The 6460-nt window shown below is 44.6% G+C and overlaps 2 pseudogenes; one reads left to right on the plus strand and one right to left on the minus strand.

Moving 5' to 3' along the window:
• Positions 1-2254: 2254 nt before the first annotated feature.
• Positions 2255-4466, minus strand: LOC123076607 (uncharacterized; annotated as a pseudogene).
• A 377-nt stretch (positions 4467-4843) lies between these two features.
• Positions 4844-6460, plus strand: part of LOC123076608 (uncharacterized) — a 3464-nt pseudogene continuing 1847 nt past the window's right edge.

Raw genomic sequence — 6460 nt, forward strand, 5'->3', positions numbered from 1 at the left:
CCGGTGACACGAACGACCGCAAGAGCACCTCCAGCGTGGTCTACTTCCTCGGCGGCAGTGTCGTCACCTGGACCTCACAGAAGCAGAAGGTGGTGGCGATTTCGTCGTGCGAGGCCCAGTACGTTGCTGCTGCGGCGGCGACGTGCCAGGGGGTGTGGCTCAGCCGCCTCCTTGCTGACCTGACGGGGCGATCGGTGGAGAAGTTTCAGCTGCTCATCGACAACAAGTCTGCGATCGCCCTGAGCAAGAACCTGGTTCATCACGACCGGAGCAAGCACATCGACATCAAGTATCACTACATCCGTCAGTGCATCGAGGAAGGAAAGGTAGAAGTTGATCACATTGGCACTGACAACCAGCTCGCTGACATTCTGACCAAGGCATTAGGAAGAGTCAGGTTCGTGGAGATGCGGGAGAAGCTTGGTGTCGTCGCGGTGCAGCAAGCTTAAGGAGGTGAATTGTTAGCTCGTCTAAACCTGACGCACCTGTCGTAAGTTTCAGTTTCAGAAAATAACGTAGTATAGGTTTAGTTAGGCACCTGCTATTTTGCAGCTAGTTTTCAACTAAGTTTCTGTTAGCGCCAGAAGACGCGGCTTGTGCGATCTGTGGCGAAGTTGTAGGGGTGACAGGAGCATGCTCGAGGTCGTGGGATGGCACGTGCTAGTACTTGAGCAAGTCTCGCTGCATGATTGATCGATCTCTGAATAAAAGGAAAGAGGAGCAGAAAAGCTGTAACAGTTCGCAGCGCAAAAACTTGCCTCGCCTCTCTAGTTCATCTTCGGCTTCGGCCTGAATCCACAACAACATGCAGCCTGTAACATGGGAAGTTCTGAATTTACACACAACATATATGCAATTTTGTATGCATCAGGCAAATAAGAGAATCTGAGTGCATGTCCTGTTCTTTCTCATGTGCAACCTGTATCGTGCCAGGTTCTCAATTTTACACACAAGTGACAAGTGTGTGCACCCTGACATCTATATATGGTCAGGACGCATAGTTAGGCAATGGAAGTAATGCAAGTGACAGTTGTGTACACCCTGCCACTAAAAATAGCCATCCCGCGTCTGGACCAAGAGAATCAAGGCAGGTCAACAATTTTCACACCAGGTGAGCAAAACACAAATTGAATTACGGATCTGATAAAATGCAATAAAGCGGTTGATTCAGACCCTCCACTAAACATTAAAAAGCAGGCCAAGGATCAGGTTTATTGAGAATCATCTTCCCAATTCTACTTTGACCATCTGTTGTTCGACAAGACGACGCTGCTGATGTAGGACGACCCGGCAACGGGCCTAACTGACTCCCGGATGCTCGATATCCGGGCATTGCAGTAGGCAGTTTCCTGTGAGATTCAAGAAGCTTGCATTCCTCTTCCCGCTTAAAATCTCGAGAAGTAAGATGCCCAAATTGTAGATGACCGAGATAACACCCTTGAAGGCGTACTCCATAACAATTCCTTCAGGCTTCTTTATTACTAAATTCATGCAAAAGGAAGGCGGGCTCGAATGTGGACCTAGTGGCAATCAAAGTGCATCGTGTGTTCCCAAACTGGTTCCTCCAATGTCTCAGATAATTAAATCTCCTAGGCATAAATATTATATGTACATGAACTAAGACCAAAGATGGACTGAATTCTTAAATGTCATTCATATATATATATGCATATCCATCTACTAGTGTCCACTTTCCCTCACACAAATTGCCAACGCCAACCACCAAGCATGCATCTTGTATGCATGTCTAGAATAGGGGGGCGCCATGTTTGTCAATTGCTCGTGACATATCTACTCATTATATCTAGAGAAAGAGGTTTTTGGCGTTTTTTTTGGCTGATGCAATCTGTTCAATGAAATATATTAGATGGACAAATTCAATCTTAAACAGTTTGACGAAACATGCCATGTTTCACACTAGTCTGTACACACAGGATAAAAGAAATGGAGGCAGTGCCTGGCTGATATCACCCCAAAGGAACTTCCAAAACTTATGACCGATAGTGTACCCAATTGCTTATTACTTACGGCTGGAAGTACAACACAGAATCACAGTAAAATCTGTATTATTTCACCATTCTCTGAAAAGAAAAAAGAAAATAAAATAGGATATTTCAGCAAGGCGAACAGCTACAACTCACAATATAAATCTACTCTACTTGCATCACTTCAAGTTGTTGGGGAACAACAAACCATGCATCAGCTTTGAAACAATATATTTTATAGAAAAATAAATAAAGGACTAGACCACTAATTAGCCGAGTCTCTTCTGAAAGCTTTTGTTCCTTGTAACCACGTGATGTGGCCTCCGTATGTCACATTGAACGGAGTAGTTGTAGTGAGGAGGCAGACGAGATGTCCATAGATGGACGTTGAATTTCCCTCTAGGCCTAACACTTCCAACGAGAAGATCTTGCATGCTCATCTTGTCATCTTGAGAGCTTCGGGTCCAGTTTCAGCAGAACATGTCTGGTGGCCAGCAAACATCACAACACATTCATAAGTTTTCTTCACTCTCTCCTGAAATATCATGTCTCCAGGATTGGCCAAGGATAAGTGAAATGCTCATACACTGAGATGTTCGTCTGCTTTGAATTCTTCAGGGCTGCAAGGGCCCTACTCCAGAAATGAAGGTTAAGAATTGCTTTCAGTAGTTCACTCAAGATGCTTGCACCCATGAAGCACCCATTCATCAACCTGGCCATGTCCATTGCAATTGATGCGAGCTTTGGGTGGTCCTCCGCTCTCGTGATCCCAAAAGCATGCACCTTGAAGAAGTACCAGTATGCTTCTTGAGTAAGTGACTGTAACCTGAGGGGTTTTGTGGTTCCAAATCTTATAATCTTGTTGGAAAGGCTCGCAATTATCATCATACTCGCCTTGCAGGTTTTCATGGCTGAATAAAACCTATTCGGTACAGGCACGTCGATATCCAGAAGTAGCTCAGTGATGATCAGTGTCCTTCCACCACCCATCCCACGGTTTTGATGCTTGATTCTACCTCCATCTCTTAGGCCTTGTACAATGCAAGACGCTTAGGGGAGATGCTTAGAGAAATAGACCAGTGTTTTTTAAGCATGAGTGTTTATTTGTAGAGGGTAGACGCTTAATTAGGCGTCTCTTCTGTAGAAATAGGCAGTGGTGCTTCAGAAAAAACCCAGGTTATTTTTCGAAGCACCTAGCATTGTACAAGGCCTTAGGGTCTCTAGACTTGCATCTTTACGATTGTCTCCATTGGGAAACAAAATTGGATCTTTAAGATTGTCTCCATTGGAAACAAGATTTCATAGAAGTTGTTGTGCACCCTTTCATCGTCACACACATCGACCAATCAGATGTTGATGACTTCTCCGTCTAGCGCGTCGTTGGTGTCAGCTTCCACGTGCCCTAGGTTGTGCTTCTAAACGTTGTTGTTGTCATCCTCTCACAACCATAGCCACCCAATTAGACTTACTCCAACTAAAGCTAGGACAACCAGAGACTATATAGACAACCCAGTCCGAAGTTCCCTACACGTTGCCGGTAGATGCGAGGGGAATCAGTGGTGACGGAGCCCTTAGGAGAAAACCCTAGCACCTTTTTTTTCTTAGGTGGAGATGTATGAAGTATGTAAATGACAAGTAATATTACGTTTAATCATTGCTTGGCTCCTACCGATCACCCTCCAAATCCAAAAGCTCATTTACAAGGCAATCCTACTCTACTATTTATTATGCATAAGACAAAGCTTTTGCTACCGGGCGGCAGTATATGACAAAGATGTGGCAGCTATATATATTACCCACTTGCAAAAACAAATGCTAGCTATGGCCATGGTACTGCACGTGGAAAATGAAATTGCTGGGACGATGCGGTGCACGGACCATGGGCAAGTACATACCGTGGTACAGAGCCCCTGTATGTAAAGAAAACATATTTAACTAGCAAGTACGTCCGTACATGCATGGCCCTTAGTCTTTATCTTTATCTAATAATAAAAGGGTTATTGCTTCTACTCCTGTAATTTCGTCCGTCTGGTTCGTACGTCAAAACTTCATACAGTCGTTCGTACGTGTATTTTCCCTCTCCGTCTCAGAACCAACCTCAATGTGCTTCAAAATAAAAAAAAACTCAACTCGAGCCACAGCGATTTTTCTGGCACCCGCCCGTGTGCTGTGGCCGGTTGGCCCAGCCCACCTATCCTGACGAGACAGGAGGCAAAAATAAGTGCTGGTATTAGGTGATGTTGGAAGGGGGGCTGGCTGGAGCACGGGCGGAGGGAACATATGGGGCAAGGTGGAGAAGAGCAGCGCTGGGGAGTGCTACGCATCGGCCGGCGGATCTTTTAAAAAGATCTGCCGCCTCGCAAGCCGTTCGATTGTCCCACGCGAGTCCTCGGTTTCTTTTCTCTAATTTCCTGCAACAATACTCTTGTTGCGAAACCTCTGCTTCTGTAATTTCCTGCAACAATACTCTTGTTGCGACATCTCCGCTTCTGTAATTTCCTGCAACAAGAGCTCTGTTGCAAAACCTTCTTTTCTCTAATTTCTTGTAACAAGAGCTTTGTTGCGAAACCTTCTTTTCTCTAAAAAATTTCTGCAACAAGTCCATTATTGCAAAACCTCTTATTCTCTAATTTTCTGCAACAAGACCATTGTTGCAAAAATATGAAAACACATCTCCCGCCGCATCTAATTTTCTGTAACAAGACCCTTGCTACAAAAATTGCAACAACATCTCTGGCCACATCGTGCAGTCTTTCACTACCGCCGCTCACTTGGAGTGTGCGTGGACGTAAGGCATTCTGGTGTGGATGTGTCTAGCGCTGGTGGTACTAGGACGGTGGTGAGGTTGATGGTGCTCCATGCCGGCGTGGCGGATTCCGTCGGATCCGTTGATCCGGTCGCCGGGAGGCGTTTGTCGGCAGAGATCTGGCATGGATGCGTTCGCAACGACGACCTATAGGCGGCGGCGCTCAGCGGGGACGAACTACCGGCGGCGGCACCTACAGGCAGCGCTCGGCGGCAATGACCTATCGGCAGGGGCGCTCGGCGGCGACGACATACAGGCAGGGGCGCTCGGCTTGGTTGTTGGTTGTGAGTGTTCGGTCTGCAACAGATAATTTATTTCGGTCAAACCAATTGAAACAATGAGCAAGTTGCAAAAACTGTACTAGGATAGAGAATTCCGAGTCGTTCGATTCAAATCAAATCCGACGGTCATGGAGGAGATTGACGTGTGCATAAACATCCGCCGGTTGAGGGATAGCTTTTCCCCGTTGTTAATGGCTGCTGAGAAGAGCAGCGCTGCTGGGAGATCGGTGATGAGCAGCACTGTGTGGATAAGGAAGGAGATAGCTCTCGGTGGGAATTATTTTTGCTGTTGCCGTTGTTAATGGCTGCTGGATCTTGCTACCGATTACTTTCTGTTTTTTAATCATAGTTTAATGTTCATGTCTACACATCTTATGAATACATTATCATATACAATAATTAGAAGCGAGTGAAATATTATAAAAAATATTTTCTAAGGGATAACATATTCCTCAACTCTGGATGTCACCGATGTCGTTGGTGAGAGAGGGAGAGAACATATCTGGTGCACCAGCTCAATTCATGCACCGAATGCTCCGTTGCTATATGAGCCATTGGATAAAAAACAAAGTGATATGATCAGGTTGGTAAATGGACTGTTGAAACATTGCAAAACAGTCCTTTTATTTTATCAAAAATCAACCCACACCTCACGTCTCCCTCTCCTCAAAATAACTCTTTGTGTTTAATTTTTTGCTTCAAACAAAAAAGGGGTCATATATTTTAAACGAAATGTCTGATTTTGGAACCGTCTTGACTGCCTTCTTTGTTTTGGAGAGATCTTTCAATCAAGATTAATATTAGGTATATTTTTGAAAATTAATATTTCTTGCCTTTTCGAACTTAACTCGAAACTTGACTACAACATTTACAGGTTTTGTAATTTGCAGGTGAGAAACATCCACCTCTCTCACACACAAGTGTCTCGCGTGCAACATGCTTCTGGTATATCAAGTTTCGAGTCAAGTTTCAGAAAAGCAAAAAAGATATTTTTGCAAACATATTCAATATTGATCTTATTTCGAAGATCTTCTAAAGAAAAAATAACAGTCAAAACGGATCTGAAATCGAACATTCGGTTCAAAATATATGAATCATTTTGTGTTTGGGCCAAAAAATAAACATGCTGATTTCTGATGGGGTGTGTGAGTGCGGGTTAATTTGTACAAAGTGCGTGGTTGCCTATGAGAAAAGGCATAGTCCAACTTTTGACCAAAAATCTGGCCCGTTACTTTTCCATCTAAAGGTCTAGAATCCACCGGTGCATTGGGTGCACAAATTTACTTGGTGCACATGATACATTCTCGAGAGAGGGAGGAGAGAGGCATGGACGAAGAGTAGAGAGAATGCGACAAAGAGGCAGGGAAGTGGCCATGTTGGCATGTGGG

This window comes from Triticum aestivum, chromosome 3D (genome assembly GCF_018294505.1).
Source record: "Triticum aestivum cultivar Chinese Spring chromosome 3D, IWGSC CS RefSeq v2.1, whole genome shotgun sequence".
NCBI lineage: Eukaryota > Viridiplantae > Streptophyta > Magnoliopsida > Poales > Poaceae > Triticum > Triticum aestivum.